At 36.4% G+C, this 13,444-nt stretch overlaps 1 long non-coding RNA gene across 4 annotated transcripts in view; it reads left to right on the forward strand.

The window, feature by feature from the left end:
• LOC125697886 (uncharacterized) overlaps positions 1-13,444 on the forward strand; it is a 70,384-nt gene that overhangs the window by 23,579 nt on the left and 33,361 nt on the right. For 3 of the 4 annotated variants that reach the window (XR_007378965.1, XR_007378964.1, XR_007378963.1), the window contains 2 exons: positions 11,131-11,262; positions 13,314-13,403. This is a non-coding gene — a long non-coding RNA (uncharacterized LOC125697886). The remainder of the gene's footprint in view (positions 1-11,130; positions 11,263-13,313; positions 13,404-13,444) is intronic. The other variant, XR_007378966.1, reaches the window with a different exon arrangement.

The following is a 13,444-nucleotide window of genomic DNA, read 5'->3' on the forward strand; positions in this document are numbered from 1 at the left end:
GGGCCTCGCTTTCCAATAAACCAATAATTTGAGCAGGTTTCTAACTATCTGATTGAAGTGTTACAACTATTAAAAGTTCAAGATATCTGCATCTATTACTGCATCTAACAGATATTGAATTACAATACTTGCTCTGTACAACCAGCAGCTTATTCTTTTTGTCATGTGCTGTTGTGTTGTGTTTCATCAACTTCAGAGACAATGATGCAAAATAATGCAATGTGACACCATGAAATACAATAAGATGTGACATAACACATTAGAAATTTAAAGAATGAAAAGCTTCGGTCAATTCAGGAAACAGGAACCCTGTCCAAATTTATTGTGACAAGTAAGAACAGTGCAAACACTAAACACTGTTCTCAAACCAGAGGGCACCATTGTTTTCTGACCACCCAAATTGCTCGCAGATACTGCCGTCATCTTTATTTTTAGTTTGATTTAATATGCGCGGGGCTGGGAGCTTTCTCAGTTTGGGTTGTGATTTTGTTGTTTTGGGGTTTTCTTCTCCCCTTCGCCCAGTCTGGCATTAGTATTGAAATATGTAAATTGGCATCCAAATGGCTTGGAGTGATTGTCAGCGACTTTCCATTCCAAACAAACCCCTTTCTTGACATTTCACAGGGATGCATTGCTAACATGCTTCCAAGGATTTTGTAAAAATCCAATTCTCTGAACAGAGGCTCAAAATAGGTGAACAAAAAAGCATCTGTGTTAGCAGAAAAGAAGCATTTTCAGTCCATATCTATGGTATGCTAATTGAAATTGTAGAAACAGGCTGCTTTCCTGTAGAGTACTGAAATGAATTGGAATATGAAACAAGTCTCTTAAATCTGACTACTCCAGACTTTTCTTCCTCACATTTTCACTGTCTTCTGTTCATATCTGTCGGATGATATTTAGGTCTGCATTAATGGATTAAAGGCCACATTGATCTCAGTTGGAAAATATGAGTTGCTGTTGCTGATCACCGTATGATATTGCCAAAGCCTTCTCCTTTGCTAGTAAAGTCAAATTCTATTGAAGTCTATCCCAAATAGTCATCTGTATAAACAATGATATTGTGATTCTAAACTTCAAGCACATTTTCTGACCAGCTGTACTAACCATTTTTATGTATGTTTCATTTAAGGGCAGCAATACCATGCCGTGAAGTCAGACAATGAAGAGATTAAATCTATTTTTGTAAAGCCAATTTAGGGCCTAGATGGTTCATTTGATCAGACTCTGGACTTTCATCACAGGGAAAAGCAGTTCATATCTGGCCTTGGCTGTTGTGTTCAGAAGTAAACTTCATGGGATGCTTGTAAAATGAGTACAGAGATTCTTGGTTTACTTGTCAGCAAAGTGCAGAAGAATAGGGAGCTGCCAGATGGAGGTGAAAATTAAGTCTCCTGAAAAGGATTATTAAAAGTGCAAAGCTCATAGAGCACCTAGCTAAATGAATAACAGACAGGTGACTGCTAAATATCCCACATCTTCCCCAGCAAATCAAACATTAAGTAGTACAGCAAATCCTTCTAAATCAGTAAGTGCAACAAAAATCTCTGTGGCGATTTATTTTTTGTGCGCTAAAGGATAAAATCCAGTGTTCACTGAGATGAATGAAGAAATAAATGAATTAAATGAATGCACTCGTGCTACTACTGCCAATTAAAAGAAATAAAATGATTCTGGGACAGATCCTTAGATGAATTACACCTCCGATTAGCTCTGGTAGATGAGTTTTGTTATAAGTCAGATAGTAATGTGCAGTATTATTTTCAAAAGCTGAAAGTTCATTAACTGAGTTTGTTAACTAATTAATTAATTATTGGTCTGAAAAAAAAATAGATTCACCTACTTTTTAACATGAATTAGGATCTAAATGGGTACAGTTATTACAGGAAAAATGAGATCTGAAGTGAACGTAAGGCTGCTTAGATTTCTCAGTCATTGCCCATGAAATTCTGATGTGATTTAAAGCCAACTTTCAATGTATTTGGATAACTAGCCACTTTTAGAATTCTTTTAAAATGTGGCCTGTAAGTGTTATTGGCTATTTAATTACTCACAATCATATGATCACGATACCAAATTTTCAGTACAGCCAGGGAAACATTTCAGAGAACAGTTTCCAAGTTTCCATGTAGTCAAAGAGCAACTTAATTTGTGTTTTCAAAATCTGATTAGAATGCAGATTTTTTTTCCTCTTTATAATTCATTGAATATTACGAGCTTAGCAAGTTAGAACTGAGTAGCAAAAATCGATAAGCTTTCCATGAGTTAATTGCTAGATGATTCATTAAAAATAATATTTCCTTTAAAAATGCAATAACTTGGTTTGTAGTTTTATGGAGTAGCCAAATTATTGTCAGCCAGTGAGATTCTTTATATACCGATAGAGTCATTTCTATAAAAACATACATAAGGAACTCCATATAGGTAAAATGTAAAATGTGTAATGTATACTGAGCTTTAGCTGGTGACTGAAGAAGGCTTCAACTGTTTTCTGGGGCTGTATCTTTAAACACACCCTACAGCATGTGTGCAGACACCACAAAGAAACCTCTGCTGTACCTGTGCACTGCTTGTTCCATGCTCATCACAGCAGAGGAACAAAGAGCAATTTGCAACTGGCATGGACTACTGCTTATGTATTGTAATTTATGAATTCTACAGTGAGTAAAACGGCTGTGTATTCCCTATTCTTGCTGATTCCAAGTGCAAGTTCCTTTGTAATACCCTGCCAGTTGAATGAAAATGATGGTTTGGGGGAGGAGGAGATATGCCCATTTATTCCTTCGTTTCTCAGCTACAGCTGCCAAGAAGAGAACAAATTGTAGTGGTGTGTTCTGTGATACGGGCATCTGCCCAGTGAATCTGGATAAACCCACTAACCATGTTCTGTTTAAGTCACCAGACAGCCATCAGATGGCAATGACTTTCAGTCACCAATGACCTGTCCGCATTTGAACCTGTGGCCCAGAGGTGGAAGGTTTTGTGTAACTCAGTGCTTCCCTGAGCTCGCCAGTTCACGCTTTGATAAATGCAGTTAGAAAGGAATAAAAATATTCTCTAGACAATACTGGCTATATGCAGACTCTTGAATCAGTTTTTCCACTGGTTTCTGCAGCTATATTTGTGCCATAAGCACAAATATAACTTCAAGTACAGCCAGTATTGAAATGATTTACACCAGCTGTTGGTAGAAACTATTGAAATATACACAGGTTGATGGATGGCTGGATCGATAGATTGCTCTTTTCCATTGAGTACCTTCTAACCATTGGCTTTTGGAAGAAGTTGTCTTGCAATTTGTAAGACCCATTAGATGACAGAGCTGGCTGTTGCCTAGGGTGGAGGATTGGTTTCTTAGTACTTGCCTGTGCAAGATTTAGAACAAGAGCAGGAAAGGTGTATGAGTTGTATTGGATTTTGAAGTGAAATGAGAAGTACTGTCTGCATATGCACCAAAATAAATATGGATGACTTGTTCTGAAGGCAGCAAAAATCCTGATAAAAGAGCTGATCTGGTCCACGAAGTTAAACACTACTTTTATGAGTGTTATTTTGGCATATTCATGTATTTTTAGTATCAGCTTGAAATCATAAAGCGATTGTGAAATAAGTTGCCAATATTTCAAGCAATGCTAATGTTGCTAATTTTTAGGAATACATTTTAAATTCAAATTCAAAGAATTGAGTATTTTTTTCCTCTTATCCATTCAAACTTCCAAACAGGAAATCAGATGTTAGGAAACTGAGCTGCTTCTTTTCCAGACTGAACAGCCAGGAGATCTGAGAAAGCAATGTGCAACCCCTTGCACTTCTCAAAGTATCATTGTAATGTGTATAGCAGTGTAATGTGTATTGCCCACAAAGGCAAACAACCTCTTGACCTCACACTTTCGTTGACTGCTAAAAGGTTATATGCTGCTGAGGCTGTAATTTGCCATATCACTGATTCATATGTGCATCATGCAAGGCAAAGTTACTCAACAGGGGAAGAATAAAAAATAAAAATAAAAATTCTAATTTGGAAAAATATCCACCCTATTTTTTAATTCTTTTTGTGTTGAAATTCTCAGTTAGAACTCAGTGTTGGGAACTGAGAGTTTGATCAAAAATACTTTAAATCCATGTTGTGTTATTTTGTGTTGACAGGGTGGTTTTTAAGCATTTAAGCTTTTCACGTTCTCATGTGAGTGCCTTGGTATATACAAAATAAAAATCAGATAATAACTGATCTTTGCCGTAGTGTCCAGATTAAGAACCATGTTCTGTGCAGAAGTGATGGGCATGTAAGCCCTTCATATCAGGAGATCTGTCTGGCACTCATCAGGCAGTGTTACTTGATCACAGCTGGATAAAAATGCACACCCAGGGCAAATCTGTAAACACCAGCTTAATCTGCATGGGAAAAGTTACTGTCATCTCCTCCGACAGAAAAAGCCTCCAGGACACATTCCAGCAGTAACAGTCACCAGTTTGTTACAAATGTTGTCAGATTTAGACACAAAACCATTATAGATGTCAAAAAGCTACAGCTGGAAAAATAAATATATTGCTGTTTAGGTATTTTATTTAAAAAAAAAAAAAAAGAGGAAAGTTGGTAGTTTTATCAGTGTGACCAAAAGAGCTTATAAGGAGAGGAGGTGGATATCTTATCATGCGGTCCTAGCTAACAAGCTGTGGTTTAGACTCTGTTTCACAATTCTCTAACAAAGCTTCTTTTTCATATATCAAAAGACCTTAAAGAGATTTTTCTTTTGGCAAAGGGCTGTAATTTGGATAACATTTTGTAGGAATCTTCTGACAGTACCTACTTTTGGCTTCTTTTGCCTCTGTCAATGGTCATATATGCAATTGCAAGACCAGAGCCCATTACACTTGCAATCAGCCCTGGAAAACACCCTGAATCACTTAATCATCAGAATAGCTATAAAATAATGGGGAAAAAAAGGCTTTAATCAACTCTAGATGGTTTATCTAAAATAATGTAGTTACAGATTCATATCTTGCTTGTCTTTTTCAAGCAGATATTCCCATTTCCTTCATAGAGGTTGGGCGCATGTGCAAAAAAAAGCAAGGCTCTGGGACCTGATTCTTCTATCCAGGACTGGCAATGGGGAACTTCAATTTAAATTTAACGTGAGCTGGATCAGAATCCCCAAAGTGAAAATCCTAATGCAATAAATTCCCTTTCCAGCCTTGTATCTTCCCTTTTACCCGCCCATGCCCACACTCATGCATAACAGAGACGCAGAATTGCTGGTTTCTGCAATGTGTTAAATAGGAGGAAGGGGAACATTCAGAAGAAAACTAGGTGTTTGGGGCTTTCTTCAACCCAAGATTAATGTCAAGAGATTTTTCTTAGCATTAGTGTCAGTGCTAGCCAGAAAAAATGATCCCATTAAAGGGCCCCTCATGAATAATTCATGAGCCCCAATTTAGTGTTAGTACCGAGGGTGAGAAATAAACAGGTGATAGAGTTTGTAGAGAAACCGTTGTACTTGGTATGGTATTTTGGTGTTATTAATACTGGGGTTTTTTACATCTGTATGTGTCTTGGGGGGTGGGGGAGAGGAAGCATGATATGATTTTAAAGCTGTTCAGCTTTGAATCAAAGATCTATGTGGTATGTATTTCCAAATCATTAGTGATGAGCTATTCCTCCTAAGTGCATTAAAGTAGAAAGCTTCATAGACGTGCCAGTAATTTAGGGGCTGTGTTTGGCAACAGGATTCCTCACTTCTTTGCTGTGCTCTTCTAAGTCCATTGTGAGTATAAAAGAATAGTTACTGAATGCAGCAATTAAGGGAGTTTTTTGCTCCTCAAATTAAAAGTTACATTTTTGCAATAATTGCAGTAGTTGAATAATTTATGTCCATTTAAATGGAACAGCACTTAGCACTGATGTTTACTGAAAACCCTTTTGTGTTTAATGTAAAAAGGTGACAACAAAAGTGGTACAGGAGAAGGCCTGTGAGTATGAGATTATTACTGTGCCTGTGCAAATTGTCAGACTTCAAACTGCAATTGATTTCTTTAAATTATAGCACTAGTAGGTGTATTCCAGACAAATGAGAGTTGCTGGGGATGATGCTGGGGCCGGCTGAGTCACTGTCAGCACAGTAACAGAAAGCTCTTAGTAAGGCTGCAGTAAGGAGCCCTCAACTTCAGCCTGCTCAACATGCATTAAGAAAACCAAAAAGAGAAGAGGTGCACAAAGCTAAAGATATGTAGATGAGTGAATTCTGTGTAGTTTCCCTTGTAAGACTAGGCATAATTAATATCTTTGCGCCAATGTTGTGCCATTTCTCTGTCCCTTTCATTCTGAGCAAGCTAATCATGGGGAATTGGCTATCAGCCATTCAGTGGTTTTGTTTTATGCTATATATTTTGCAGCTCTCACTTCCAGTTAGAAACACCAATAGAAAGAGGAACTTTAAATTCCTGATATTTCTGAACTTTAAATTCTGATATTCCTGATATAAAATGAGAGACAGCTTACTATGTGTTTGCTGGGCCTGTGAACATGATTGTTTCCATCTCTCCATACCCATGTTTGCATCCAGCCATAGGGCTATTATTCTGAATTGCTTTGGTATAATTCTGTTGCTACTTCCAAGTTGCAAGGAAAACAAGTGAGTTCAGCATCAGGCCTCCTGGGTTTATTCTGATAAATATTTACTGAAAATTGAATTCTACCAAAATGCCACTAGAATTTTACTCTAAATAAAAATTATGTCGTTGGACTTGTGGCCTCTATTGCCAAGATCTGTGAGCTGTCAATCCCAGATGCTCATTCCCATGCAGTGGCTACAGTCTGCATGGTTGAGCTGGTTTAATCCAAAACTAGGATGTCTCCACCAGTGAGTGATTGGCCTAGAGGCATGAAGTGACAGGACAGTACTTCAAAATTAATTTACTTAAGTGATGTTGCTGGTCTTTCTAGAGTGGTCACCTCTGTGGGACATTGGTTTTATAAGCTAAATGCACATTTCTCAGTGTATAATAATCACTATCCCCTTAAGCCCCATACGGTGACATAAATCCACTTTAAAAAAATTCTATACTGACATGTCCATGCATGTGATGGTTCAAGTTCCTATTGTAAATACACTGCCAACTCTTCAAATTTCTGTTCTCTAAAACAATACCATTATAACCAATAATTTTAGTTAAATTAGTATTTTTATAACTGTGTCATGAATCATTGCAAAAGTTGGACAAATAAATTTTTCTCTGCTTTGAAATGCCTGTTTTACACAAGAAGGGGATAAAAAATAAATAAAATGCAATTTTGTGATCCACATAGTGAGGTGAATAATGATAAAGCACACAGAGAATAGGTTTAAAGCACCAGGCTGAAATATGTTAACTTCATATTAAAATTTTGTGCCCCAATCAGATGGCGCCCAATTGTAGAAGATATGACCTCATGCTGATGCTGAGAGATGGTTTTCTTTTTACCTGTGCTCTTCAAGTTCCCTTTGGGATACAGGTCACTGCTCTGCTGAATTAAGGATAGGGATTCCTCTCTCTTCTTAAGGCTTTCAGGGTTTCTTCTGCTGCATGGATCTTGGGGCCTCAAACTTAAGATTATGTGGGGATCTAGTCTGTGGATTTGATGAGAAGCTAAAACCATGAGAAGAACACACAATTGTCCTTCTGTACCATGCTATTGCAAGTCCTCACAAGGCTCATGCCTTTATTCAAGCTAAAAGTGAGGAATAAGCACGGTCAAAGAGGCTTGTTTCTTCCTTCCTTCCTCAAAGTGAGTACGAGATCTTGCAGGAAGGGAATAGGGATGATACAGATTTCATCCTGAGAATGGTCTGTCTTCGTCCCTCCCTCCAAGACATTGCAGGCTGCTGGGAAAGTATTTTCTTCTTCTCTGGTGAAGCATCATTCCCAAGAAGCGGGAGTGACATTCAGACATACTGGCATTTGGGCATACCTTTCACTTCTGGATGACTGTATGACCCAGTTGGGCAGACTATGTGCTTATAAATGTAAAAAACACATTCACTTCTTTACGTAGTTAGTTAATGGTCATTTAGGCTGTATGCTGTATGTGTTTTTCAGGTATTAGAAACATGCACTTTGGCAGGTTAGGGAACCTCTGCTTTTTCTGTTGCGGTTTTTGAGGTGCAATATAAGCATTGTTCTGCAAAAATGCTCCTACCTTGGATTATGCTTGGCACCAATTTACATTATAATATTACTGACACTGCCATTTAATTTGCCTACTTGCCTATGGTCTAAGAGTAGGTAATTTACAAACCTTTAACAATGTTCAGCTTTCCTAAATGGTAGGGAGAACTGCAATTACACTTAAAATGCACTGGTGCACTATGTGTCAGCAAAAAAAGGACCTACAAAAGACATAATTACAATGTAATTGCCTACAAGTTCATGAAGTAAACATACATTATTAGAATGCACTCATCTATTCAATTTAAGTGACATTACAGATAACATATTGCATAAATAGGAAGCCATTTTGTGACTAGTTAGTATAATAATAGGAGTTGAAATTAAAACGTGGTATATGTATTCCTAAGAGCACTTCAAGCTTGGCATCTGCTCTATAGTGGCTTGCATTATGCTCAATTTTCAGTTTTAAGCATTTGAATATTCTTGAAAGAAGTATACTAATAAATAATGATACTATTGGGTTAAAAAAAAAAAAAGAAGAAGAAAAAAAAATACAAGTTTCAAAACAATGTTTAGGTTGCCCCAAGACCAATTTTTACCCAGTGAAAATTTCAGAAGCAGGAAACGGTCAGAGATGAGAGGGAAAATTTTCAGGAGTTGTTTTTGATGAGTAAAATTGGCCAAAACTGCTAAAAGCAGTTTTACTTCATTTTTTTGCCTATATGAGCATCACTGTAACAAAAGCAGTGTTACTGAACTCCATACCCCATTACATATGTATATTCCAAAGTAACCAGCAAAGATACAGCATCAGCATCCTTTTGCTTCTGCTTGGTAAAGCCTGGGTGCTTACGGGGGCCAGTGGTCATCCCGCATTGCACCAGGCAAAGAATCTATGGTGTCTGCAAACTTTGGTCTTGGAAGACAAAACTGCACCCTGAACTGCATGACTGCTCTGGATCAAATTAACTCTTAACTTATCCCCTTGTATCATAAGATTTCTGACAAGTAACCAGTTTATTCTGGTCAGTGGGCAGTATTGGTGGGAGGTAGGTGGTTGGACTAGATGATCTTAGAGGCCTTTTCCAACCTTCATAATTCTGTGGTTTTTCATGAAGTGTAGCTGCCTGGGAGAAACATCAGGCTCTGTCTCAGCAAGGAGGTAGAGCAAGAATGGTGATACTGGGACCTATATCTATACTGAAAGCAAAATTGCCTCTTTAAATTATACTTGTGCTGTTAAGAACATAATTGATGTGTGGGTGTCTTTTTTTTTTTTTTTTTCTTTAAAGCTTTGTTTTCAATGTTTCTTTTTAATTATTAATCTCTTTCACTGCTCTTCCAATGAAAAGTACAGTTCACTTTGAAAATCGGGCAAATATCTGGAGGCTGCTGGTGCCAGAAATGCAGTGTTTTACTTTTGTTCTATTACCTTACAAGCAGTCTGACACAGTATAGGTCCAGAGTGGATTGTTTATTTATAATTTGCTCTTAGCAGTGCTCCTTGCCAACTTTTATGAACTACATGATATCATGGATTTCTGCTTGGGATTCCACTCTGCTGAACACAGCTCAGGGTTTGTTTTTGCTGTTTTTTGTTGTTGTTGTTGTTGTTGTTATTTTTCTTTGTTTGTTTTGTTTTTAACCTCTTTGTTTAGATAAATATAATAGAGGATTACAAGCTTGTTAAGCATTTCCTTTTGGAAAACATTGTCTGATACTTGATATTGTACCAGGGCTCAAACTAAATTGGTTTAATTCCTTGTACCTGCTGTGTAGTTAGATGAGATCAACTAGACAGACCTTTCCCATTGGTTAAAGGTCAAAAATAGCCTAAAGACATGTTGTTTACAGCACATCATGTTGAGAAATACACTTTTCGTAGAAAGCATGACCATATTATCATTAGCGGTGATAAAAAGCTTAAACAGCTCTATGGATATAATTACAGAGGATTATTTTTAATCACAAATCTATTTCAAGGAACAGTAGAAGAATAAAATTCACCAGAGAATAATTTCATTATTAATTTGTAATCATTATTACTGGATTATAGAAAACATTGTTTTATTTTCCAGTGTTGGAATACATTTTAGAAACTCCAGACATTTCTGAGTGAGCAAGAGTCATATCTTTATGACATTTATATAACTATAAGTAACTTCACGAGTGTCTGGCCCTGTGCAAAGTTATGATGCAGCCCCTGATGACTGATATGATGAATGACATTGTTTTGTGTTTGTTTCTTTGTTTCTTTTAATTATTGTAAGATGCCAAGATGGAAGCTAACACCTTTATTTCAACATTTCAAATTATTTCTCTTGAAAAATATTTAAATTATTACTAAGTTTTTAGATTTTTTTTGTAAATTACTTTTGTGAGTATTTTGAAATCTTTGACTTGCAGAACTGAATAAGGAATGAAGATTAAATGCATCTTCTCAAAGAGTATGAGGTTTTTAAAAGCGCAAGTTAAAACACAGGGAAGATTACAAAATGCAAAGACTGGATTGCTGTCTGGGTATCTGCATCATGCATGGTGGCTTGAATGTTACACTGACCAAGATGGGATTCAGTGGTATCTCAAATACTGATGCCATAGTATCTTCAGACACTGCTATTACTATTTTTTTTTAAATATTACTCTTTTTTTTTTTTTAATAGTTTTCAATATTCCTTGCTAGGTATTGTAAACTTATAAAAATACACAGCAAGAACTTTAGCATTGGATTTTTTATTTAGCAAGCATAGTTAAGAGGAAAACTTTTTAATATTTACTATGAAAGAGGATCTGAACAGGTTTTTCACTTTCTTTTACACTTGAGCATAAATCTTATATTTTACTTCAAAGTGGTTTATATGGGCTTAGCAAAGCAAATGAGAATCATCTTGTCTCATTCAGGCTCAAAAATGGTGTTGGTTTGATTTGTGTCGTCATTGTCAAAACGAGAGTGTTTTTCATTTCAGAACTCCTGTCTGTTGGTAGGTGACTACTTCATCAAGTTGGCTTTTCGCTTGGATAGAAGAACCAGAAAATGAACCTGGCACTAGAGGAAGCCTGTGTTCCTTCCACAGCTGGGGAAAGCAGCGGGCCTCTCTAAAGCAAGATTCACAGAAGGTAAATAGTTAAAGGATTTTTCTATAGGGAAAAGGGCTGCTAGAATGGACCTTGCCAAAGTACGTTACTGGTGGAGTGAGAGGTAAATCAGTAAGATATAAAAACAGGATACAAAAAAGAAGGTTCTTCAGTAAGGTATGAGTCATATGGTAGATAACATATAAATGATAATTTTGACAGATGATAACCTGTACTGCCAAGTGCAACCTCTGAAGTAAAAATAGGCACGCGTTTCTCAAAAAAATACAGACATTGTTCTGTGGTGTTGACATCCTCCTAATAGTCATATCTGTTCACAGAAGTTGTATCTGAGAAAAGAAAATAACATTTTTGTTTTACATGGCTTGACGTCTTCAAAAGACTCAACGGGAAGATTTGGTCATTTTAAAATTTACGGCATTGTACAATTAAAGCACTAAAGAGGTGGAAAACACTCAACTATATAGTGATGAAGTGTGACTTCCAGACATTTGCGGTGACACATCTTATATGAATTTCCCCAAGTTTTCTTAAAAGATGTGTGCTGCAGCCTTGAAAAGCCTGATTTTATTACAGATCATTATCATTACTTCTGAGCTGCTTTTAGGAGAACTCTTAACTCCAGTGATCTCCAGCCAGCTACTTGACAAAACACCCCTCACATGTTGACTCTCAAGGTGCTTTGGCAAATCATAATTGGCTAATTTTGAAGTGCTCTTATTGGTATTGGAAACTACCAGTATTCTGACATATAGAACCAAAATCAATACTAATGTCACATTTCATATAATATTTGAATTAAACACTATTGTTCTTAAATATTCTTGGTTAACCATTTAAAATGATCGTATAACAAGAAAAAAAAGTTATATATTCTATAAGAATTCTTAAATGGGATGAGTGGATGTTAAACATTCAGCAGGTGGAGAGTGTATGTCTAATATGGACAGCAGAGTTCATGTTTGTATTTTATATGACAAGAAGCAGCAACTTGTTAATTAAGTAAATATTGTAATAAGTATGGCTCTGACATCCACTTGAAGCTTATAACTCCCCAGGGAACTGATTCTTAATTTGTGGCCATGATAATAACAATCTAATGAACCTCCCATCTTACTGGATAGCTTAATAAACTTCAAAGAAAACAAAACAAGAATCTGTGAGTAAAAGTACATCCTTAGCTTTTCATTAAACAAAATGAGCATGAGTCAAGGCCCAGCATGGCTTCCAAAGTTAAAGCTACCAACTACAAAGCAAATGTATGCAGAGAAATGTACAACAAAAGACATAGCTTTTAAACCTCCAGTTGAGTTTCCATAAATGTTGCTTACAAAAGCTACCATTCTCTATGTTAACAAAAAGTTGTGGATATGTTCTTCACTAAATCCTCTTTTCGCATATAATCCACCTTGTGCACTTTATCTCAAGTGTGTTTTATCTGATCTAATCCCAGGCTCATTCATTCTCAGATAGAAGCAACAGGATTATTTCACACTTAAACTGAGCCCAATCTTTCTGTGTGTCCATAAGAGGACACCTGGGTAATGAGAAATCATCTACAGAACAAAAGATTAAGCAGGTGCTAGGAAAAAAATAATTCTTTCAAATATGGCAATTTTTGAAGGAAAAGATAAAACATTTAATTCAGAAGAATGTTCATAGGAGGCACTACATTTTAAAATACATGATCTTATGCCATATACATATGCCTTATACATATACATATATGCCTTATACATAGTACCTATATTACTTGGAATGAGTTATTTCAGAAAAAAAAAAAAAAAAATCTATTACTCTAAAGCAGCTTTGATTTCCCTGGAAATAATTTGAATTTCTGTGGGTATAAAGTGAGCAGCATACAGGATATATTAGAGAATTAGTTTTAATCAGGTCAAAGAGATCAGTTCATATCCAGACATATTCTATTTTCCTTATTCTACCAGCCCTTAGTTTAAAACACTTTCAATTTCTGGGACAGGGTGAGAGAGAGGCTTCAGGATTTTGCCTGTGCATCTTCTTTGGCTCTTAGAGATTTCAAGATTGCCTCAAATAATGTCTGTTGTTTCTAGCATATACCAGACTCTTGATGCTGGATGTGAAAGCAGAAACAATTTACTGTTTTAAAACAACGAGCCTGTTCCTCAGGAGACACTGGTAAAGTATGTCATTATTTTCCAATCATTCCCTCCTTCCCTTTTGT

The sequence above is a fragment of the Lagopus muta genome, chromosome 9 (genome assembly GCF_023343835.1).
Source record: "Lagopus muta isolate bLagMut1 chromosome 9, bLagMut1 primary, whole genome shotgun sequence".
Classification (NCBI taxonomy): Eukaryota; Metazoa; Chordata; class Aves; order Galliformes; family Phasianidae; genus Lagopus; species Lagopus muta.